This window comes from Periplaneta americana, chromosome 1 (genome assembly GCF_040183065.1).
Source record: "Periplaneta americana isolate PAMFEO1 chromosome 1, P.americana_PAMFEO1_priV1, whole genome shotgun sequence".
Lineage (NCBI taxonomy): Eukaryota > Metazoa > Arthropoda > Insecta > Blattodea > Blattidae > Periplaneta > Periplaneta americana.
The window spans coordinates 119619265-119646035 of NC_091117.1; the positions used below are offsets into that span (position 1 = coordinate 119619265).

At 34.6% G+C, this 26771-nt stretch overlaps 2 long non-coding RNA genes across 4 annotated transcripts; one reads left to right on the forward strand and one right to left on the reverse strand.

The window, feature by feature from the left end:
* The first annotated feature begins 5796 nt into the window (after positions 1 to 5796).
* On the forward strand, positions 5797 to 9390 carry LOC138700075 (uncharacterized). 3 transcript variants are annotated; one of them, XR_011332177.1, is made up of 7 exons: positions 5797 to 6032; positions 6866 to 7056; positions 7268 to 7326; positions 7473 to 7542; positions 8258 to 8319; positions 8422 to 8548; positions 8890 to 9390. It is a non-coding gene; the product is annotated as an uncharacterized lncRNA (long non-coding RNA). The 3 variants fall into 3 exon arrangements; XR_011332174.1 differs by having other exon boundaries at positions 5798 to 6032; positions 8258 to 8548; XR_011332176.1 differs by lacking the exon at positions 5797 to 6032 and adding an exon at positions 6102 to 6197 and having other exon boundaries at positions 8258 to 8548.
* A 2927-nt stretch (positions 9391 to 12317) lies between these two features.
* Positions 12318 to 13860, reverse strand: LOC138700081 (uncharacterized). Its single transcript, XR_011332180.1, has 2 exons — positions 13440 to 13860; positions 12318 to 12669 (listed from the first exon to the last, which is right to left on the reverse strand). It is a non-coding gene; the product is annotated as an uncharacterized lncRNA (long non-coding RNA).
* Positions 13861 to 26771: the final 12911 nt, after the last annotated feature.

Here is a 26771-nt window from a genome sequence, read left to right on the forward strand (position 1 = left end):
ACATCTCTCATTATGATTGTCTTGATTGCGTTAAGCTTTCAAAGGATTATATATTTGAGTGAGACTCACTTTTTATGATACTCCTAATTTTTTTTTACAAATCTCATTTACGACTATTCGAAAGAGGATATAGGCCTAAGGCTAAAATTGTGCATAAAATATCACAACCTTAAAATTAACAGAATCGGCATTCAGAATGATAAGTATGAATGCTAACAATCACAAAAAAAGCAAATGAACAAAGCAAAATGAAACAAATGCGAATATAGGCCTAACTCTTTCTTTCGTAGTGAAGATTAATGTTTTTATAAGCTTTATATTCAGAACCAACGAGCTTACACAAGTAGGTCAGGACAAATGGTGAAAGAAATACAGTACTACTACTGTATTTATGTTTGTCAGTGGAGAATGAATATAAGATACTAATAATATAGGTTTATGCAGTATTACAGAATGTTAGATTCAGGCTAGCAGTCAGTCATTTAGGAACGACCATATTTCTGACAGGTTGGCAGCAAACTATTTAAGCCAGTTGCTGCCAGAAGAAATATGAGATGTCTACAGAGGAACAAGCCATTTTCCATTGAGGAGTTTGGAAAACTGGAATCAAAAACCAATAGAATACATTTCTTATGGGATATTTGGAGAGGAGGACCATTAAGCAACGTCAAACAACTGTAAACCCACAGCACTGAGAATGTTCTTTGGTATACAGTATCATGACTGAGAAGAATCTTTATGCAAGTCCTTTTTTCTGTCATTGTTTAAAATATCTAAGAAACGAGTGATAACTGTACAATAGTAATATACGTTACAAGAGCGGTATGTTGACGTTTTCATGGTCGAGGAAAAGATTGAAAAAGCGAAACGTAGTTGAGCTTTTTTAATTTCCGAGAACATGAAAACAAACATGCCGCTCGTGTATCGTACATTATTTTGTGCGAAGATCGTTTATTACATACCTGAAAGACGAATTTCTAATTAGTTGCAATGAAATCTCCATGTTGGTTTCTGTTTAATGACGCCAACTTCGGAACACCAACATATCTTTCTTCAACATTGTTGCTGTAAAATGTTTTCTGTGTTTACTATACTCCAGCAGGCCGTGATATAAGTCTGTCTTTTTTTTTCCCCCAGTCTATAAATGCGAACTTAAAACAAACGGTAAGGTTATGTAATGATGTATTTTTCATTTTAATATTTTAACAATATTATTTATATAACATATTGCAGTAATAACATCGGCATCTGGAATCTCGTTGATTTTTTCACGGCTTCCTTAATGTTACTTGTATCAGGAATGCAATAAGTTTCGTGGAGAAGTAGACTTTACTTAATTTTTGCAAATATTTAAAAACAATAATTAACATTGCAATTTAGGTGAAATTGCAGTGGTAAGTTTCCAATTTATAATTATTACTATGTTAAACGTCTCTGAAAATAATATGTTAAAAGCCTAAAGCAGTAAAATGAATGTCGCGCTTAAACGGTAAGAAGAGGGAAATTGTTATGTGTGTTACGTTGGGAATACTGAATGTGGTATTTCACACTTATTGCGTATTGGTTCTGTGCGGAAAACAAGCAAATACGCACGATCTCGCACAAAATATAGTGAAACTAGGTGATACTGTAATGACAGATATGAGAGGCAAACACTCCAGTAAGCCTCACAAGATTTTAGATGTTGTTTTTGTTAGGTTATTAGATCATTTAAAGTGGTATAGTGTTTGTAAACCTATATCATAGGTACTTTCAGTTAAAATGATAACTTGAAATAAGTGGGAATAGTATTTTTAACGTTGTGATAACAATTTAGTAAAGGAACATACTTTATATATTTTTTGTAGAACATACATTGTAATTATCTTCATTATTGTAGTATAGACCTATATCTAGCTTTCCTATTAGGAATATTAGTTAACAGTATTGCAGTATTTTCAACCTTCTTCTCTGGACGAAGGGCGTAAATAAAAAAAAAAATAATTCTTCGTTCTCGTACAATATTCAAACATTAACCATGGAACTCATTGTAATCATAAGAGAACTTATTACCCTACAATATACATAGTATATTAATAGTGTCATATTCCAGCAAGAGATGCGGGGTACAGATAGTTATTGTTAATTATCTCAAAACTATCTTTTCTGAATTACGTCCTTCTTTCAGTTAACTCCTTAATTTTTCCTTGTAGATCGAATATAGATGTTTCGCGTCAAGATGCAATTTTGTGATGATATTCGAAAGATGTACAACGTCGCTTAAGAAACAATACCGCGTAACTGACATTTTTGGTCAAAACTGTTTTTTTGCAGAGATGGTACTTCCACTGTCATCTGCATGCATTGACAAGCGCGCGAATTTGATTACATGAATGGCCTGCGTGCGAAGGAGGGGGGTACAATACCGCGTATCTGAAATCACGAGAAGTCTGTAGGAAATACCGCTATAATATGCTATTATGTCTACCCCTTGCGCGCCATCAGTACGGAAGCTGGTTCTCGTTACTGCCTTGTAAAATTGTATCAACGGTGTGTAATATTCTGAGAAGATTAAAGAAGTGTTCAGTTTCAATTATTTAAAAGGTAAATACAATAGAATTATTTCGCTAATGTCAATTGAATGTTAGTTGAGCTGAATTCACGCAGAATCTTACTGCAAGTTCATTCACTGATATATAGTACATTTATTATTTTATTATTATATAGGCCTACAGATACAAGAAAAGAAATGGCCAATGAATCAGACGACGGTCAGTTTAGCGAGAACGAAATCCTATCTGTGCTATGTTCTGCATTCAAGACGGGAGAAACTTCTGTGAACATTAACGAAAGTATAAGAAATATCACAGTTATTAAACGTTTATTTTTCTTCAGTTATGGAATCATAAAAGCAAACTTCAGTAAAAAAAAAAGTCATATTCTCGTGCAAAAGCACAGGAAAAAGAGCATTAGTAGCCTGCCTAAATTACCGTCACATTATTGTTTATAGAACCGATTGTGCCATAGTTTTTATGATAGTATTCCACACTAGGGTTACTCAAGGATTACTTTCTGTGATTTCAGCATAGCCCTATAATTATTTCATTATTGCGTGTAACGAATATTGTGCCTGAAAAATTATCATCATTATTATATTTTTATATGATTTTCTTTTCATTATTCGCAAGTCAATCAAGTCCATTGTCAATAATAATAATAATAATAATAATAATAATAATAATAATAATAATAATAATAATAATATTATTATTATTATTATTCATTAATTTATTATAAAATTATATTTGTCAGCAACGTTTTAGTAACAATTCTACTTATCTATTCAAATACGTAGTGTGAAAATAAAGTGCCTGGTATCAGATTGTCATTATTATTATTATAATCATTGAACTGTGTCTTCTTTTTCCTTTCCCATAGTTTCAGCATTTGACTGACTAAGAATACAGCAATCATTGTCTGGAACGTAATCTAGTGCTGATTCAAGCTAGAGCCTACCGACCTTGACCTCAAGTCAGTTGGTAGGACAACAATTCAGATAACACATTGACATATACAAGAGCACGAATAATATTTCCAGAAGGCAGTTTTAACGCAAAGAAAACGCTTGTCAACATGTGTCTTGCAGCTGCTAAAGTTGTCTCACAATACCGCGTAACTAACAAAATGTAGTCAATGGCAGAGTTCCAATACCGCGTAAGTGACATGGCCAAATGTCTACGGCCATGATCATCCATTTTCACTTAGTTACAAATTAGTTATAGCCATACACCACCTTTCAAGACTATTGCGTTATTTTTATGGCTTTTATTCGGTTTTTTCCTTCTCCTGTAAAATTTACATTTTGTCAGTTACGTGGTATTGGTTCTTAAGCGACGACAAGGAGCATGTTCACACCATCAAAAATAAACTTCATATATCGGCCTACTACTTACTGTTTACAAAGCAATATATCCAGCGTTCTAGTCTTATGATCACATACTTTCGTAGTGTTCAACGTAGTGCGAGAATTTAGGTATTTGCACCATGCCTTAGATATAGAGACATTCAACGTTTCAGGCCTCAATATTGGCGCCATCATCAGGGAAGGCAGGCAAAGAGAAATCCTGTCTGTTGGATCCGTCACCAAGAGTTAATCTTCTACTGTCCAGGTGAAGGTTCCTCCTGGTGATAGAGACAAGCTATAAAAAGTGACTCTGAAACTCTCACGCAACTACATAATATACCGAGCGCTTGCCGCCTTAGTAGCTCAGTTCACAGAGAGCTGTCTGCGGACCCGGGCTCGAATACCGGCGATGATGGAGTCTTATTTGTGGTGGACAAAATTAAGGCTCTTGAGAGTTTTTGTGGGGTTTTCTCGTTTTCCTCCACCATTCCATCGTCACACTTAACATCTGTATCTGTATCTGATGTAGTATTGTGACTGGCGTACAGATGGTGATAATCTGAGAAAATATAGCATACCTTTGTGAGGGATAATAGGACACTCCAGAGGACTCATCGAAACCGTGAATATGTAAAATTTGAACCAGCAGATGGCACCACACAAGTGAGTTACAATATCTACTAGTTATACAAATCTGGCTTTCAGGTAGTAGCTCCCTGTAAAGCAGGTTTGAATAATTTGAAATTATTCAATATCTACTAGTGTTGTTGATCGATCAAAATATTTAATCGATTAACTATTTGAATTTAATCGATTAATCGAGAGATTAATCGATTTTTGATAGAGTTGAAAAAATATGTTTTAATCCTACTGTAATACACAATTAGGCCTATTGTTAAATTTAACTTGTGTTCGGTGATAAGCGTATGTATTAAATTAATGTTGTATTTTTGTATATATTGTATCGTTATATTACAAAACAATTATTTTAATTACTTACTAACATATTTATTATGAGGCTTATAATTTATTGTCAATTTCTCCGAAAATTTTTGAGACAAACATAAATGACAAAAAGTATGTAGACTCACCCAGTTAATACTGCTTCATCCATGATTTTAAACATGTTAGTGCATTCTCATCCTCCGAATTAAGTGTCGCTCTACGTTTAGTAATAATGTTTCCTGCATCACTAAACATGAAAAAACTTTTTTTTCTGTCAAGCACTTCTCCACGATCGTTCAATTTAAATCCAATCGTTTCACCGAGTTTACCTCTCAAATTCTCATATGATATAATGAAGTTTACACTTTTCAAAAACCAAGAAAACTGATTTTTTTTTCTTTATCAAACTAAACACACAACCTTAATATACAAACTCAGTACAAAAACTGCAAGTGCAAAAAGTACAGCGGTCGAAACAGAAGACTGGCCGCTATTGTAATCGAATTACCAGATTTTAAAAAGAGACGAAGGTAGTTACGCTCTCACTTGCACACAGTGTAGACATGACTATTTTAAAAGGGATGAGGGGGACGAATCCCAGAAAAGTATATATTTCATATGCTAGGAAGATGAGCTGACAACAAGGTGGAAGTTTTCTTGGAAAACCATAAAACTTAATAAGGGTTTCGCATTGTGTTTCAACTTTCAATAGAGGTAGACTAGGTCGCTGTCCTCATATTTCCATCTCTTTCTGAAGTGTTTGTGCAAAGATTTTTCCCTACTCTAACTGGTTTACAGTTAGAAAATAACAGTACTCTTGTGCTTTTAAGGGCCTGTACTACGATCGCCTGTTAAAGCTCCAGATTCGTATACTCCAGTTTAGCAATCTGGAAGTTAAATATTTTGTTCCGTACTACCAGCGGATTTTAACTGCAGGATTCTTATCCGGAAGATATAGTAACATTTTTATTACGTTGGCAATGAAGTTACTGAAAATGTAGTGAAATTTATTACGTTGGTATTCCTTTCCCCGCGTATTTCATGTTTATGTTCCGTGTTTATATGGTACTATTTATTTAGAGGTTTTATTGTAAGCATTATTGTTATTATTTATTATAATACTGAAGCTCCAGCCAAAAAATAACAGAGTGAAGAACAGAAAATTACATATACTGTATGAAGAAACTTTACATGGAAGCAAAAGGTAAGATTTTAAAGGTTATGTTTCTTTTCGAATAGTAATAATTCCTACCATATGATAGTATTTTGGTTTTAATTAATAGGTCTAAACAGGACGGGTGCGGGTTCCAGCAAAAGTGCGTTTTTCTCCATAATCATTGTTTTATTCACGTGTAACTGCACAAGAAGTGTAGGTGGCAATTATTTTTGTATTGTAATTAATATTAAGTGTGCTTTCAGTTTGTTGTATAGCCTACATTATTAGTGAATAGGGCCTATTTCGGTAATTTTTTAGAAATAGTGTACTTCACGGCTGCATATCATGGGTCGAAGGCACAATAACTCGTTTAAAAAAGAAAAGTTCACTGATACTGATAATAATGAATGATGTCTTTGGCCTGGGATTTCTAACCAACATTAGTACAGCAAGGTACATTGTTCCTAGCAAATTATCAATATTTCAGTATGTTAGGCCTACGTATTTTACTGTTAATAAGTGGGCGGATATTTTGTATTAGGCCCATAATATCATTCGATCACAGATAGGGTCTAACGTTATTTTTTAAAAGAACAGCATGAGGTGGAGAGACGTTTCCACTAAAATGCAATAGGCCTATCTGTTTGTAATGCACATTCATCACCTCGTAAAAGAACACAGAAACAGCAGATATTAAGTTTTTTTTCCAAAGTTTCTATGTACAGTATAGTCATATGTTTGATATTGTACTGACAATCATCCATTAAAAGCTTTTGCTTATTTAGGTATAGAAACTTAGATAAGGGAAAAAGAGAAATACAGTATATTTCCTAATGTTGTAGATTGCATATGGAATTAACCTAGTTTTACTTCCTTTTTAGTATTATAGAATGAAGCATTGAAAGAATATAGTAACATCAGCACAAATACAAGGACCTGAAAACAGCTGAGAAGCAAATTTGAATTCTTGGAAAAGAACACTAATAAAATTGCTGCTGCAGAGAAACAATGCAGGCTACAAACAATTGGAGCCCCTCCAACTGAAGCAAAACCAAATCCAAACTTATCCAAGGTAAGTGATTTAATTCTCCTATCAATTGAGTGATTTCTCAGTGATTTTGATTCATATTCAATGCATAAGTTCATTTATATGTTAAGTTATACAATTATTAAATAATAAGCAGAGGAAATTGTATAACACAAGTTTGAATTCTTTTTATTTATTTATTTATTCATTCATTCATTCATTCACTCGTTTATTTATTTACTTACTTTTGTTACAGCCGAAGTAGTAACTAAACCAAGTTCCACTGATACCAGTGCAGCTAATAGCACGAATGAGGTTAGTGTGTAAGGAATTAAGAGTCAGAAGAAGGAGATGATGAGCTTTAGAGATAAAAAAAATATTAGATTCTTGAAAATTGTTATACAAATTTAATTTAATGCCGGTATTACATTATAATACTATTATTTCTTTTTTATTTACAGTACCATTCAGGTTCACAGTGCAATTCTTTAGTTTTTGAAGTGAAACTGGACATCCCAACAATATCTCCAGGTAATTTGATTTATACTACAAAACGTTCTTTCACATTCTACATATGATGCTTACTTTTCCAATCTGAAATAGCTGTAACATGTAAACACATTTTCAGCCAACATGTTGAAAATAAAACTAACACACATACTATATGAAATCTGTAGCAAGCAGTAGATAAATTAGATGCAAAAAAAAATGTTAAAATATAAATTGTACATAATGATGAAATGGTCACAAGAAATGGATGTCACAAAAAGTAAACATCATTGTATTATAATATTATGTGGGATTTGAGTGAGAATTTGAAATTTATAAATGTAGGCCTAAAAATAGAAAATACACTGAACTGAAGAATTTATTTTGACATTTCTCTGCAATGGGTTTGTAATCAGATTAGGCCACATTATGTTAAGTTGTATTTCAATTTTACTGTAAGGAAACTTGTGAATGATTTCCTGTGTACAGAAAAACTGAAAAATATCTTTTCATAAGATAAAACAGAAACTGACTACACTCTATTTACAATAGAACTATTTGCTTGGTTTTTTCTCTCTCTTTTTTATTGCAGCTTTACTTTCTTATTGTTAAAAATGAGTTTGGATTAATAGCACGTTAGAAAATACAATACTGTTACAGCTGCTGACTTTGAAGTGTCCACACATTTATGATAAAACATCATCTTTCTCCAGAATTAATTATCTTAAGAATTAATTCCACTCTTAAAATATTACAGAGTCAGCTGGTGCAGCAGATGAAGGTCTTCCACTGTGCGGGTGTCTACACAGTGTAATGAAAGTAAGTTTTAAGTGAAATTACTGGTTTATTCAGTGTAAGTAGTATAGGCTAAACCCAGAAAGGTCTGAATATAAGCATATATCCCTCTCTTAAATATTTCAGCTGATAATGGGATAATAGCTGATCGAGTTACACCCCAAGGATGCTTAAAAAAAAAAAAAAAGAAAGAAAAAGCAAGCCTCTGAGGAATGCATTAGCACATTGAAAAATCTTTCTCCATCTGTGAACTGTAAGTCTAATGTTGACTTAATTATACTTGAGATGTTAGAAATGCATGAACTTCAATACTACTACAGCGATTTCTTTAAAAAATACATTAGTTGAAAGTTGGATGCTAACATTATAACAAAGAATGATTTGAAATAAAAGTAAGTCATGTCCTTATGTTTGGAAAGAGATGGGGTTTGGAATATCAAAAGTAACATTTGGAGTTTTTACATTACTTTTTCCTCCTCTTTAATGGGTGGTCCATCTACAAGGACATCTTCAATTAGTGGCAGAAAGTAAATGCTACAATAATCACCCATTCTTTATGTTTTAACAAAAAATATGTTTAATTTTGTTGACCAGATTTGTTTGACCTGGATGACTGGAAGATTACTTCTTCTCATCCTTCTAATGGAGTGATAATCTCTTGCAGCTGTTCTTGATCCCTATGGTCTCTGCTTTATCTGCTAGTCTTCAGGATTAGGTTCGAGTCAGGTGATAATTATAAGCTAATCTAAGGTTTCTGGTTGGGTTCGGGTCTGGTTCAGATCAGGCCGAGATGGGCCGGGCCTAAGAATTATGGCCCGTGCAGATCTCTAACAAATGGGGCTTATAGCTGAAGTTGGCTCTGCCACAGTTTTCCAAGTTTTGTGTATTTGCATATGTATTTGTGTTGTGTTTAATTACAGTTACTATGTATTCTTATGTATTAGCCTGCATATTATTAATTTGTAAATATGACATGTACCATAGCATATATAATGAGACAGTGGATGTAATAAATGATTATGCTTATTGTGTCTCCTGAAAAATGTCGTGTTTTGTTTACACAAAATAAATAAATAAATTTTAAATTTAATTGCAGCTATAGTCCATCTCTCTTGTTTTAATTACACATTCACAGAGTACCTGAATACAATTGAAGCGTCAGCTGGAACAACGTTGTAAGTTACAAAATTTTCATTCGGTGTGTTTCCGTGTAATAATGTCATGTTACCTTGCTATACTCCTTGGCTTGCAACTGTCCACTCAAAAGTTTGCTACCCTCATAAGAACAAAGTTGTACGCATACACATTTTTGCAGCTCCTGTAAATTTGACCAAATGTAACTTATAACCAGGGAACGGATTTATATGGACTAAAAATATATGAAATATGTAAATATATATGTAGTTATTTTTACCAAAATATGGAATTAAATATGGACTTAAAATTATAAAAAAATGACTATGTACGTTAAATATTGGTACATTTTAATCAAACTAAACAAAAAATATAATGGACGTACCTTATCTTCCAATGTAGTTTCAACAAAACACAATTTTTATTGTCTGTTACCATAACAATAGGTTACAAACATTTCTTTCAAGTGCTGAAAAGTGAATCTTCTTCTATTGTCTCTGAGGATAGATTTATACTGACTAAAAGAGCGTTCGACGTCACAAGAAGTAACTGGTACATAATTCAATTTCACAATGTCTGCTGGGGATAAGTCCAAGTTAATCTTCACTGTTGATTCACCACTCATCACAGCAACAACCTTTTGTAGTTCTTCATATCCAGGGTTTTTTGAAAGTACAGTGTCCACCTTAGCTCTTACTGCATCTGCAACTTTACCTCTACCACGATTCAGTTGTTCCACAGTACTATTTATAATTTCAAAACTTTCAGATAGTGAAAGGTGCCTATTTTGGAGACTTTTGAGCGTTTTTATGATGCATGAAAATGTATGCTGAATGTGAGCTAAGTCATTCTTCACACTTATGTCACAGGTAACTGTTTTCGCAGTATCAATTGAGACTGCATCTTCAGAGTCCAATGCAAGGAGAACATTGTTAATAGAGTCTATATGTTCGGCATAATATTCAACTGCTTCTAGCCATGTACCCCATCTAGTTAAAATTGGCTTTGGTGGCAATGGAATTTCAGGGTACATTTCTTTCAACACGTTAACTCTACTGGGAGCTTTGAGAAATACTTTTTTCACTGATGAAATCAACAAATCTACTTTAGGGAAATTGTCTCTGACCACTTCTGCCACACGATGAAATGCATGCGCCACACAAGTAAAATGAGTCAATTTAGGATATACAACAGATAATGCTTGTCCAGCTTTGACCATATAAGGGGCAGCATCGCTAATAAAGAATAACACATTATCGTACATAATACCCTTTGGCCACAGGATACCCATAGCTTCGTTGAACAGTTTAACTATAGTTTTGTTATTGCACTTTTCTAGATCACAATGTAAAAGAATTCGTTCAGAATATTGTTCACTTAACAAACCGATAACTACATTACCAACAAGTCTACCTTCTTTGTCGGGAGTCTCATTAATGGAAACCCAAATTGAACTATCTTTAATTTCATCTCTTATCTTCTGTATTGTCTCATCGTAGATGGATGGAGCATACGTCTTCCTAAGTGTTGACTCATCCGGGATTGTATGTTGAGTATATTTTTCAAGGAATTCCCTGAAGACCTTATTCTTTAGTTTGTAGAGAGGAATATCAGCAGAGATGAGAGAACGGCACAGGTCGATGTTAAACTCAGATCTTACATTCGATGTTGTTGGTTGTGTTAAAAACAATTGTCTCTGCTTGGAATTTAGTTGTTTGTTGGCCTGATGTTTACTAGTTGTAATGTGTTGTTGCACCAGGAACTTTTGTGTAGATGATACTGCACACTGACACAAATTACAAAATAATATTTTATTGTCAGTTGATAAACCATCTTCTTTAAATTCTGAAATGTAACTTGTTAGTTTTGATTTTAAATTGACTGAATGACGTACTTTTGGCATATTTACCGTCTTTATAGTATGATTTACAAAACTGAACCTATGTGTACTCTGACTGGCATTTAACTGTTGAGCTGCACAACTGAAGTCTGTTAAAAATTTTAAATTAAATTAATACAGTTTTGTAACTTACTTTCCCATTGTTGACAGGACTGCTAATTTTCAAATAACTCTGATGTTAAAGGGATTACTGAACATGTGTTTAAATCTCTATTGTTGAAATGTATTTTTAAAAGTTAATGGAATTTTGTTTTGTTTTATTGTTAAACCTAATATAATATGGACTGTTTTATATGAAATATGGAAAATATATGGAAATTAACGAAAATATGTACTAAACTCTAAAATATGGAAAAATATGGAAAATAAAAGTAGGATTTTTCAACCCTACACATTGTGAAACATAAAGATAATGCAAAATATAAATTATATTAGCTTTATAAGTAAATATGTATTTACATATAAATCCTTTCCCTGCTTATAACGTTGTTCCAGCCGACGGTTCAATTAATGTGCCTCTTGAAAAATGTTGTTTTACCATATTTTGCTTATGTAAAATAAATTTGAATTGCAGATACAGTGCATTAGCCTGTTAAGAGATCACTGTGAGGGATCCCAGCAATAAAATATATTTAAAAAGTAACGATATGAATATGTTTGCATACATGAATCACTAGGCGTAGCGTGAATGAAAAAAGCTCCCTTGCAAAACATAAATGCCAATTCCAAAACTTTCAGGAAATGAAGAAAAACTGTCACGTCTAAAATTCAATAAACTGTTACAGTTTGTTAAATAATAATATATAGCAAGCATATCTTAAGTCTGATTAGTGAAATATGTTAGGCCTACTCCTACTGGCGAGCGATATATGCAAGGAAGGAGAAGGGAACTTGCCACCCTACCACATTATCTCCTGACAGTTGTCTCATGAGTGATGCCTTATTGATATTCCAATCTATCTTCGGAGAGTTGACTAAACAACTAGCGGACAGTTCTAGGAAAACTTTAATCAAGACCTATAATATGTACATAAAACCTGTATTAAAATACTATTCAGAAGTATTCGTAACAGCATCAAAAAGAGAGATAGAATCCCTCGGAAGAAAAAAACAAGCCTTGCACTTAATTACTGGAGCAAATAAAACTACTCCCAATGAAGCATTAAAAGTCATCACTTCAATTAAACCAAGCAGCAAGTGCAGCACTAGCTCGATTGACAACAGTTCCTGCTGTAACTTCGTGGACCCCACAAAAATCTCCTACTGTTGTCAATGTTCTCCCAGTGGCATAGAATCTCAATACCAATAGTAATTGGGCCATTGGAGATAAGGCATTATTTCTGGAAAAATGAACAAACAATTAGATTTGGTTACACCTTTACCGGTAAATCTTTACAATAGCGTTACCAAAAGAAGGCAAGGACTCCCTACAGGATAGCCTGGAAGAGAGAGGTTTGGATGTAGTTTTGACTTTTTTTTTTTTAGACAATTGTAAATATATGCAAATCATACTAACCTAACCTGTCACTAACTCGATCTTACGAAAACTTGTCTTTTTCCCTTTAATTAGTAAGGAAACACAGTAATGAAATGAATGTGCTGCCCTTCCCTGCCGCCTACCCCTTCTATCTCGACAGAGCGATCCTGCCTACCCATACCTCTCCACCGGACTCCACTTTCACAGCAACTTTCCACCTTTATTTGGGAAATTGGTGTCGGCACTCAATTTTTCTTTCGTTTACAGTACATATGACTTGACTAGAAGCCAAATATGTGAATACATTTGTATCTTAAAGTGGTAACGCAATTGTGAAGAAATGATAGTTTACCATATAAAGGATTTTGATATATTATATACGGTTATTATTATTTTTTTATATAAAAGTATTTTGAAACTTATTGTAGGTTGCCCTATATTATTATATCAATCACCTTAATACCTTGTAAGGACAACAGAACACCTGCATGAAGCAACATTCTAACCTCACTTCTACTGTACGCCTATTACAGGTTACTGTACTTCAAAATAATTATTATAGTGCTATTATATACAAAATATTAATGTAATACCTAAAGAAATAGTGTAGCTTATTATTAACTGTGTACTTACGATCTGTGTCTTGTTTCAGTTGATAATAGATTTCATGTAGTAGGTTTCATTATTCGAAACTGTCTAAAAAATTTCTCGTCATCCCACTCTTCAAAATTATTTGGACGCAGCCTAATTCGTTTTGCTGTTCTGATATAACGAAGCATCTGCTCCAGAACTTATCATCAGAATCAGTATCAAAATTAAATTGATCCTTCAAATCACCAGCTGTACGACGTGCAGTCATCTTGATTTCAACACCGAGTTCCAACCTCCGGATAACGCCTATCTGCCACTCTGCCTTCCGGATTGCTAATCTGGAAGTTTAGCCTCCAGATTGCACATAACCAAAAGTCGTAGTACGCAATTACAACCCAACTTCCGGATAAATATGCCATCTGCCGGATAAGTTTAAACTAGAACTTTATCCGAGAGTCGTAGTACAGGCCCTAAGTAAGCAATTTTCGAGAGAGAAATATTGTCGGATTTTAGTATGAGTTTTTATTAACAAAATAATAATTAATGTCAACTACAACCGATTAATTTTAATCGATTCGATTATTCGATTAAATATTTTTGATCGATTAATCTTACAACAGAAATTGATCGATTAATCGATTAAATCCCACAACACTAATATCTACCCATAGGAAGCCCGACTATTCAGTCCTAAAAATAAATTACCAGTGCAGCGATAGGACAAAATAAGCCCATTAGAGGCTGCAATGTCAGCCTTCGGTCCCTTCCTCCGTACCAGAAAATTTCTGGATTGTGATACAATTTTTGCATAAATTATTTCAACCAAAATATCGTGAAGTGTAATGTTTCTCAGTTACTCCCATTCAGAGTTAATGAAGCCATTTCATTTCAATGTTATATTATATTATATTATATTATATTATATTATATTATATTATATTATAAGCTTATTATATTATATTATATTATATTATATTATATTATATTATATTATATTATATTATATTATATTATATTATAGTATATTATAGTTTGAGACCGTAACAGGCCACTAGGCCTAATACTTATTAGGAAGATAATGACGATGATTTAAAAATATGCATACAATTAACAATATTAATTTATCCTCAAATTTCAACACACGTTCGTTCTCCATATATTTTCGTTTAGTGTTTAGTTTTATAATTTGTAATATTAGTGACTCTCGTTATAAAGATAAGGATCCTCCTCAAATATATATATATATATATATATATATATATATATATATATATATATATATATATATATTACTTTCTCATAAAAAATACAACATAGTAAAATTTTAACAGTTGAATGTAGTGATTTCATTTTCGCTATGTCTTATGTTTCACGTCAACATAAACTAGGGAGATCATAATTTGAAAGCTTCTATGACTTGTGGGCCCCTACCACCACTGCATGGTGCGTCCTCAGGTTGCAGATAAAGGAGAAGGCTGGAGGGTAGCTGCGAGTATAATTATTGAATAAGCAGTCGCGGACAGCCGATAAGATGTGGTCCTCCAGCTTGGGAAGTGGGCGAAGGGCTAACAACCCCCACTGTAAAAAGAGCCTATTACGAAACCCCAACATTAGCGTCGGAATGGTACTGATTCTTTGGTAATCAAGACGTTTGAGATGGGCAGGGCATGTAGCACATATGGGTGAAAACTGAAATGTATCTAGAGTGTTAGTTGGAAGACATGAGGGAAAAAGACTTTGGGAATGCCGACATGTAGATGGGAGGATCTTATTAAAATGAATTTGAGGGAGGTGGAATATGATGCTAGGGACTAGATTAATCTTGCTCAGGATAGGGACCGGTGGCGAAGACGGCAGTTAACCTCCTGGTTTTCTAAAAGCAGTTTGTAAGTATCACTGTCGGCGTTTTAATTGAATATCACAACAGTAAGCCTAAGCTTTCATGTTTACGTCATTTTATGTCTGCTTTTCTTGTGGATGTAGCCTATATCAGCGATACCTTCCAGGTAAATGAATAAATATAGCATTATAGGCCACAGGCTCCGTAGTTAATAGATGTGTTTACTGAACTTGGGTATTGTGGGAATTATGAGGAAGGACTAACTCCAACCGCCCGCCTATGAAGGCTAATTCCATTGTTTCCGCCGGCTTAGTTTGTCTCAAGGAGTCGATCTATAAACATGAATAGCTTAATCTGAATTGTACACGTTTGCAAAGTAGGATGCTTTGTGTGTGCGCACCGCAGGGGACTGCTCCATAGTTTGCTGTCTCGATATCAACACTGAGATTCTTGTAAGGATCTGAAGGCGAACAGTAACATCCTCCGCTCTACCTAAGCTGTTGTTCCTGCTGTCGTTCTTTTGTTATTATATCAGCCTTCTCGTCGTCGTTGTTGTAAGGTTTTGTGGGATGACATAGAAAGCGAATTACCTCAATCTTCTCTCCTTTTATGTCATGACAAAAGGAAGATGGGTGATGATGATAGTGGGGGGAGGATGATTTTAACTGCTATTTCCATAGCTTCCTTTGCCGGGTTATTTTCTATCCAGAATGACTGTGTAAGCGATATTGCACACCTTTGAAACATGTCCTCTGAAGCGGAGATATGATAGTCGATAATCAGCGCTGCCACTGTGCTCGTTTCCAGTGTGGAAAAGTCCGAGACGTCGATTTTGTTTAGAAAATGTCGAGCTTTGTAAGCCAATATTGGTTCTCGTGTCACTGTTTCTTTTACAGTCTTGGTTTCAGTCAAATAAAAACAGTCATAGATAATAATTCCGTAAAAGTTAAAAGGACTTCTGAGAGCATCGTTTAATAAACATGCATAACTTATACATTAACATAATATATATGATGTATTGAAATAAATTCGAAGCCAATGAGTCTTAAACAATGATTTGGAAACAATGCTGGATGAAGTCGGATCCTAAGTTCAAAATAAATGAAGTAGGAGTGGAATTATAATAACAGGAGAGTAATTATCTCATGCCTCCACGTTAACCACACATCAGTGCATTAATTAGTAGAGTCGGGCAGACTGCCTCATATTATCGCCCGTTCTCGGTTGCGTAATCACCGCAGTCTCGCTTACTGCGCGAGTACCGAACGTAGCCAAATAACTCATTGATAGAGAACACGAGATTCTCTTGGTCCCGAGATTACAGATACTAGGTCGCTCCCGACAGTCTCGGAGGTCTAGGCGGGACTGTAGTACTGATAAGGAAGCAATATCGCTCGGGCCGTGCTTCTATAGGAAGCATTGGCTTATACATTTCCCGATCCTTTAAATATATATCATGTCGTAGCTCCTATAATACTTAATCAATCGCGCTGTAATTTTTTGGATTGATAGCTCAATGTCTAAGGAAAGCATAGAAAAAAAAATCGAACTGAAACTCTTTTTTGGAAAGTGAGAAAAAAAATATTAACTTCGATGGAGATTGATCTGTTCAGAATAGACATTTGCAACTTCACCTCTGATAAGCTGAAAACTTTTTTGTTTTTCACGTTAGATGGGGGGTCAAAGCGAGAGAAATGTTGAGAAAGGATGGAAATTACTTTTAAAAGTGATGGCCACTCAAAATCTTTACTGGTTCTCGAATAACGGCGAGTTAACCAAAGAAGCTGTTGGCGCATGACTCATGACTCAAACGTTTGTTCCGTAAAATTTGTACGGAACTCTTCAACGCATGAAAACCCGTTATTGTACGGATGATATTAAATGGTATTTTAATATAGAATGTATAACATGAGGCTGGCCTTCCATCTAGGCCAGTGGTACTCATTACGCTGTCCGCGGCCCGCTTGCGGCTCTCAAACATTTATTGCGGCCCCTGAACTTATAGGCCTATTACTATTACTATTATTTTTATGATATATATATATATATATATATATATCTGTAATAATGTGCAACTGGAGAAAACTTTGGTTACCCTGCATCATTACTGCCAATGAAGGTTTTCAGCTACTACACGTAGCTATTTGTTTTCTTTATAAAAGGATAGAGTCATGATGTCCATGTGCTTATTATGTCTTGATATAATAATGGGTTGTAAACGTGTTTATCTTAATATATATTACAATAGCATGCATTCAAAATTTGATAAGAAGTGTCCAAAATATTCTCATCCAAGAACAGAAGGCTGAAAATATAAAAAATGTCTCATATCTGAACAGAAATCAATGTATTCCACTGTACATAAAAACGAACTATAACCAAAGTATCGTATCACGTAGCAGAAATTAGCCATTTACAGGTGCGGAGATTGTTAAAGGAGTGTCTTTCAGCTGTAGGCCTATGTGACACTTTATTTTCAAAATTTGGAAATTAAAAACAGATTAAATAACAATTTAACCTTCTCGTACTATTGATGTGATTTTGCAGAAGAGTAGCAAAGTTCGCCCTTAATTTTCAGAAACACCAATCACATACTATTATTATTATTATTATTATTATTATTATTATTATTATTATTATTAACTCATAATAATAATAATAATAATAATAATAATAAATCAACGTATTTTGTTAAGCTTGAATACTATGAAATGCATTGTGGCTTTCGGAAAATAACCATTTCTCAATGTTGGCTCTTCAATAATTGCTAGTGAGTACCACTGATCTAGGCGTTTCGGGTTCACACCCCGGTCATGTCTGGATGGAATTTGTGGTGGATAAAATAGACATTGCAAATGGTTTTCCTCGGGTTACTCCCGTTTCTCTCATTCATCCCACCAATACACTCCACCCTCTCTCATTTCACTTATCATCTGTAATAGTCAAAAAGAGGCTGGAATGATATCCAGGAGTAGTGCGGATTTCCGATGCTTACCGAGGTTGTAAGAGCTTGAAGCTCCGGGCCCCGGGTTTGGGTTTGTTAGTAGATTATGGGACCTTGCCTGCAAGGTACAAGAAGGATGGCGTGCTTATCAGTATCGATACACTGATGCCATCCGGGCCATCTTTCGGACTTATTGTTAGGCAATCATCGCATATAGGGAGTACAATGGGCCTAACTGGCCTAAGTGTAAGGATCCATCCCGGATCCAGCCCTTGTGAAATCAATCAATCAATCAATCAAACACAAAATTAAGCTCAAGTATAACATAGTACATCTCACTTCGATTTCAACACAAACTGTATAACCTTCAGGGAATAAGGACGTATGGAGACAGATATCTGTGTTATGGTTACTTGGGTTAAAACGGGTCAACTTGGATGCGAGATGATAACAGCCGTCACATTTTTTCGCAGATTGGACGATATGCTCAAGAGCAAATGTCATCGATATCTCAAGCTATTTATGAAGTGTAGACTCTGTAGCGATCACTCATTAACCCAGTATGCTATAGGCCTACGTGGTGATGAGTTGCGCTTGCTAAATACAATGCAGTCTAATACAAAAGAAACCGTGAGGAGTAAATTAGCGGATGGAACCTATAAATTAGTGGGAAAGATTGTAAATGACAAAACAAGTGCATGTTCGATAAATTTTCAGGTATGAATTTTTAAGGAAGTTAAGGAAGTTGTTCTTTAGTTATAATATTTCATTTTGACAAATTAATACTAATCCACGGTAATAATATAAATTCGTGAATTAAAGACTAGTATTTACTGTATGTAAAGAAACGCACGGTAGCGTCGCTGTTAAGGCGTAACGCTCAAGCCGGAAGGTCGCGGTTTCGATTCCCGATGGGTTCATGGATTTTTCCACTGATCTAATCCTTCCAGCCGCACTATGGCCCTGAGGTCTACTCAATCTCTAACAGAAATGAGTAGGCCTACCAGAGACATATTTCATTGGGAGGTAAAGGCAGCGAGCACGTAGGACTGACACCCTTACTGCCATTAAATGCCGAGTGTCTGTAAAGGTGGAAGCCTTAACCTCTCGCCATCCTCTAGACCTATTTGGCATGTCATGGGGTTGGTTTTACTGTATTTATAATAGTACACTTTTTTTAAATCTTAAATATTTAAAATTACCATCTCAAATTATCTCATTTTGTAGTATTTAATTTTGTAATGACATAATTTGAAACCTTAATTTGACTTTTATGAGTTCTAACATTTATATTCCTATTATTATTGATTTACTATCTCAAATACTATATCAAATTATTTCATTTTGTAGTATTTAATTTTGTAATGTCATAATTTGAAACCATAATTTGTCTTTTATGAGTTCGAACATTTATATTCCTATTATTAATGATTTTAAATTGCCATTATACTATCTCAAATTATTTAATTTTGTAATATTTAATTTTGTAATGACATAATTTGAAACCATAATTTGTCTTTTATGAGTTATAACATTTAAATTCCTATTATTAATGATTTTAAATTGCCAGTTATACTATCTCACTTTATTTCATTTTGTAACGTTTTATTTCATGTGAAAAAATTGAAATACTTTGCTTGTCTACTATGCGTCCTATAATTAATTTTTATTGCCAATATTCTACTACCTCAATTTATTTTTTATGTCATTTTATTTCATAATGATGAAATTCGAATACCTAATTACTCTATTATGCGTTCTAACATATATTGCCGTATTAATTATTATTGTCAATCATACTAACTCAAATTATATCATTTTGTTTTATAATATGTACTCTTATTGTAAAATCGTTCGTGTAATTTGTTGTCCAGTACCTACTGTTTAATTAGCTTTTATTTTTACTAATTTCGGAACCGTAGCCTGAGGCTTACTGTACCTAGACCCACAACTATATTGAACACATGCACACACTGCAGGACTTCCCCCTTTACTGGGTCGGAGTATTCGGGGGCCACTGCGAGACATCACACACACTTGGACAATGGACATACAACCAGTCCCCGTGAAGAGGTCCGAATTAAATACCCCTGACTTCACGACGGAGAATCGAACCCGGTCCATCTTGATCAGACCAAGGAGGCGGACTAGCTTTTACTTACTATTGTAAATATACACTCTTGTGATATCCATTACAATTATTGCGGTATTCAAAAACACTATTGAATGAATAAAAACAATGTGAACGAAATACTGATAACAAGAAAACACATTATAGATCCAATCACAGCTTGTTATTGAAGAGCTTAGGCAAATACTGAAAATGCTGCAATATTCTGTCTCCCGAGAAAGGCAACAGTTAACTAAAATAATGCGAATTCTACAAGAATGTCGTCATCATATATGTTATTGTGTAGCCTACACACTTTATAAACATTAACATTTCAATAAGAGTCACAAATTGTTGTGATGAGCAGTAATTAAGCCGGCAGTCAGTGTACACATTTCATAACGATGAGTCGGCCGTGCGATAACAGGCCGGGACCCGGTATTCCTCGTGCCCGAGAGTGCCAATCTCGAGAATACGATTCTCGGAACTGGCGTTATCGGCCAGCTAGTATCGCCTGCGAGAACGAGCGGGAGTAAGAGGCTGTTTGCCCGACTCTATTAATTAGAGCCATATAACCAGCTGATGAAGCCGTTAGTCCTGTAAACTAGTAGTTAAAATAGTGCTGGACGAAAACGAAAACAATGCCGGACCGAGTCAGAAACAGTGCCGGACCGAGTTAGAAACGGTGCCGGACGAAGTCGGAAACAGTGCCGATCGAGTCGAAAATAGTGCCGGACCTAGTCGAAAACAGTAACGGACGGAGTCGGAAACAGCGTCGGACCGAGTTAGAAACAGTGCCGGACGAAGTCGGGAACAGTATCGACCGAGTCGAAAATAGTGCCGGACCGAGTCGGAAACAGCTCCGGACAGAGTTGGACAGAGTTCCAATGTTCTCGAAATCTTTAAAAAATACACTAACTTCGATATAACTTCTTTAAACAAAGTTTTTTTTTTTTATTTCCGTCTTATGTGAACCACGGACAGTATCAGACTCAAAACTATATTGGCCTACAGTGCGATTCAAATCTCCTGACGTATGGGAGGTGTTTACTTGTACTGTACAGCAACGGCCAGTAGCAACAGTGCTGCGTTGCCGCGTACGGATATTCGTTGATGCCACTTATACAAATAATACGTGCGCTCGGACAGGTTCTTCGAGACAGAGTGTCTACAGGTGATTAGGTTGAATGACATTATTTTTCTGAATATATAGAAACAAGAATCTCATTTCTACGCCAAGTACTAGTAGTAGTACTAGTTTAGTAGTTCGCACTTTATTCGTCTTAATTGCGTCCATCTGATATTGTCTTTATGGTCTTCCATGAGTGATGTTTATACAGCTGCATGCCGATAAGAAAGCTTTCGAAGCACCAAGACTCAAGACAATCAACAATATCCAATCAGCGACATAAACATTAGATAAGAATAATTATGAAGCGAGAGCCGAAAATGTCAGCTCCATTTCTGTTTACACTGTGTGTAGATATTGGATGTGCTTTGTGTCTGTCAGTGAAATCAATAATTCGTTTGTAATAAACATTTTCTGTGTGTTATCAGTTAAACTTTATTAGTAGTATAAAATTCAATTATGTCATTCAACAAGGCCAGTACTAGTGAAAGTAACAGATCCAGTGGATATAGTAGCAAGGTTCGGAAAATTACATTTAAAGTTTACAATTTCTTCAGAAAATATTCGTCCGAAGAAAAGCGTAGAAATCTTAACTTTTCTAAGTGTCAAGAACTAACTGCCGAGGCGTGTTCAATAAATGTATCAACCGTGTCACGTGTATGCAGAGAAGTTCAAAAAGCGGAAATATAGAATGCCCAGAAATTGTTCGTCTCGTCTACAAAACATATTAATATACCTAAAAGAGTGACGAATTTAAATGACTTCGAAAACACACCATTGACTTTTCCCCTCGAATTGCAAACATCAATTTAAAGGTATGATTTCGTAATACATTACTTATTATTGTATGAATAAATTATTTATTATTTTACTGCATGATTTGTTATTGAAAACGGAACCTGTTTTCAACACCGGCCGCCCATCCCTCCTGCCATACGAGTTCGTTGGAGTAGCTATGCATTACCCGATCTGTAGGTTTGACAACGTCGCGTTTGCACGTTATTGGCTCTCGCGAGACTTGACGACTTGAACCACATGTTATCGGAATTATTGTCTGTTTAATTTCGGTATTCGATCAATGGACAAGTATACTCAAAGACATTGAAATATGAGAAACAAAATATTCCTAGCATTATGGTAGACGATTAAATCTAGACTTACAGTTTTAAGAATAATTTAAATTAGAGATCTGCAAGAAATAATACCATAGAGGTTGACTATTAATTACTAGGATATGAGTTTCACATCATCTTTTTATCTTTCTCGGGCCAGTTCTTTGCACTTGTTGATTTGTGAGGCATTTAGGTATTGTGTCGAATGAATATTTTTTATTTGATATTTAACGACTAGATATCCTTGCAGTTGATACAGTGTCAATGAAATTGGTGACACTGAGATGGATTCGAACATTCGCCGTGAAACTACCCGACATTAGCCTTACAGATGGAGGAAACCTTGGACCAACTCAAGTGGGGTTCAAACCTAAGCCCGAACACAATTTTGAATCAGTAGGTTTTTTTAGTTGGTTATATAACGACGCTTTATCAACTACTAGGTTATTTAGCGTCGATGATATTGGTAATAGCGAGATAGTATTTGGCGACATGAGGCCGAGGATTCGCCATAGATTACCTGGCATTCACCTTACGGTTGAGGAAAATCTCGGGAAAACCCCAACCAGGTAATCAGCCCAAGCGGGGATCGAACACGCGCCTGAGCAGTTCAGTAGGTAAAAGTGCCTCGGCTACGCCGTTAGCCTGTGTGTTCAGTGAAGGTTTTGGATACGAACAGATAATCACCATTTTGTCAGATCAGTAATTGGTTATAATATTGTTGTTGTTTAGTCAACTGTCCGAAGACAGGTTTGAACCTCATAAGTAACACCAATAAGGCATTACTCATGAGGCAACTAGGCCAGGACAATGAGGTAGGGTGGCTAGTTCCTTTCCCCTTCCAATGCAAACATCGCCGATTAGCTCAATGTTCCACTTATCAGATTTCAGATGCATACAAACAATTGTTTTTCCTCTGACACTTATCGTACAAGTGAGATGTAGTGCCTGAAAATATGTATAGGCTACATATCAGCCAGAACCTCAATCAGAGATATGGTTATAATGGTTCTCCTTTATGATTATGTCCCATATAACATTTTGTTCTGTAAGTTGGGAAACATAAATTGTTTCTTTAGCTCAGGGATCGACAAATGTTGAAAGTGCTGTGTGAGGATGTTTATTAAGCTTTCAGATTGCTTTATTTTATGTAGTAGATATCAATTGTAGGAGTTCTATGTATTAATTTTAATTAGTGGCTTATGTAGTGGAATAAATTCCAACATTCTAATATTGGCAGTGGCGTATACTGGTTAAAGGGTTTGGGCTACCGCTGACCCTATTATTACACAAAATATATCTAACAATTACTTTAATTTTAATTACTATGGTAAAACTAATAATACAAAATTATTACATTATGTTATATTATAAACTTTTTCTTTTGTAATTTCCTTGGGCTACCGCCGGTAACCCCGGTAGCCCGCAAAATACGCCCCTGAATATTGGCTAACTTAAAATATTTCCTACGATCTCGGATATTACAAATATTGCAAAATGAGATTGCATTGGTCCGATACAATTTCCATTTCACACGAGAGCGGAATAAGCAGATCTGATTTTCGAATGCGGATGAGCCAAGGGGAAAAGTAGACAAGCTCACAGATTGTGTCAACAAGTACCCACGTAGGAGACATCCGGCCCATACCATTTTTCCACGACTGTTCCAAAAGTTAAGGGAAGGAGGACACGTGGTGCCAAATTACAATTCCATTTCCACACAACTATTTTTGCTTATAACTTTCGACTCAGTCATTTCCGGACCACGGTTCTTTATCTCAAATTGATAAATGTGCCCTTCGCCATCATCCCTGAAAGTTTGTAACACCATTTAGGAAACACCCTGTATATATGGAAGCAAAAATATTATGTAAATACGTATGTTAGGCTGTAAACCACTACTGAGGATATATGAGAAGAATAGTTTTCCAACTTCACAGATATTAAAAACTTAAATAACAGCGAAACAGAAAATAATACTCGCTCCAACTAAACGCACCCTTGCTACTGCATAAAGAGGGATGGTTTCTGACTCACCATTACCAGGGTGCGACACGTTATATAGAAAAGAACCGTGGGGAACGAATTTAGGCAAGGGGACGAACATTGTGAACTACACATTACTGATGTTTGTAAAGATTCCTGTGAACTGACTTCAAAAACGTTGAAGATAATAATTTTAAATAATAATAATACAATAATAATAACAATAATAATAATAATAATAATAATAATAATGTTAAAGGAATAAGAACATTAATTGAAACTTTCTGTCTTTCTTTCTTCAAATTCTTCAAAATAATTATAAACTGAGAATCTAATTATAAACTGTTGATTTAACGTTCTTAATGAAAAGCACGAGTATCCATAGTCTTTTCAATATCACTACATATGAATCGAGAAAATCAGAAGCCCCATATGTACAATAAACACATACTGCATTTCAGAAGAGACAAAAGCACTATAGATATTGTCGTGTTGTGAGTAGAAACTTTGTTTGTATATAGGTATATTACAGATACATGTTATACACAACATTGTGATACTTTGATTAGTTACTGATAAAAAAACAAACAAAAATAGTCAATATTTGCTGTACATATGGTTTTTTTTTAGTTTGGATCCTGACTAATTCACTTATGTTTGTCCATTATCGATATGATACCCAAAGCTGCCTTGTATGAAGACTCTTGAGTGTTGCTAATTTCAGTCTATCGCAGGCATGTAAGAATTGGTAGTGAAAATGGGTCGTCGTTATTGAAAGTGGATTACGAGCTGGAGTTATGCGTTATGACTGACACGAAGAAAATAGGTAATGCTAAGTAGTATTTTTTTACGAGGAATAACTGAAATATCAAGTGTATACATTCATTTTGTGTGAAAAAAATGCCAGATTATAGGTACTAATCAAAAGCAAGGCAGTTGTGCTAAGTTAACTAAATACATTAAACTGAAATATTTTAAAATGTTTGTACGATCTCATGGTAGCGTACCCGCTGCCCATCACAGCAGTCAGTAGTTCGATTCCCGGAAAGGACAATGAAAGACATTTCTCTTCCGTCTACGGCACTGAATGGTTGTCCGTTATCTTGCAATTGACCTGTGATTTTTTTATGTTGCCCTATGTTTGCCAATTCCACATCCAGGGAGCACGCAGTGTGTATATTTCTAGGGCTGATTCAGAAACAATACCCTTTCTTCCTTACATCGAAATGGTCTGCAATTCTGTATTACAGGAGAGGGAAAGAAAGAAAGAAAGAAAGAAAGAAAGAAAGAAAGAAAGAAAGAAAGAAAGAAAGAAAGAGGTCTTATTATAGTATTTTATTTAATTATCTGTTAAGACACCTATGTAAGCTGAATGTTGATAAATAACAATAATTATTGCAAGTTTAATATAAAAAGCTATGCATTGAAAATTAACTATTTCCAATATTTATTCTCAGATACTTCTGCACTTTAAAATACACAGAACCAAATGATACAGGGATATTTTAGATATTTTATATTACATAAGCTCTACCTGTCTTAAAAACAATGATGAAATTTGTAAACCTGGGCTTCATTACAGCATATAACCTCATGAACATTCAAATTAATGACATTATTCATGTGTTTTCACTTTTAGTAAATGATGTTTCTTGCAAAAGATAATGTTATTAACTATTCAAAAAGTAACTTCTATTCCAGGTAGAGGGAATCATTTTTGTTGTAACAATTTAATGTTTAATGGCAGGTTAAAACACAAATAACGGAAATAAAATTATCTTACTTGTAACAAGAAGCGAATCGTAATTCATATTATTATTATTATTATTATTATTATTATTATTATTATTATTATTATTATTATTATTGTTATTATTATTATTATTATTATTATTATTATTATTATTATTATTATTATTACTACTACTACTACTACTTTCTTTAGTATTATAGGTACATCGTCCTGCTTTAATTTAACAAACAGAAAGTAAGCTTATTACACGAAACTTAAATGCTATTTCTCTCACTAAATTGAATATTTCAATTGGTCTGCATAACGAATAAATTTAATATAAACCGAGATCATTGACAGCATAATAATTCATAATAAATATCAAGAATATTAATTTGACTTACCGGGACTAACTCAACTTACTTAGGCCTATATGGCAGGAACCTGGGGACGAGCTATTATGTAATGTTATGCAGATTATTAATCCATTTTATAAATAACAGGTCACCTTATTTGACTCG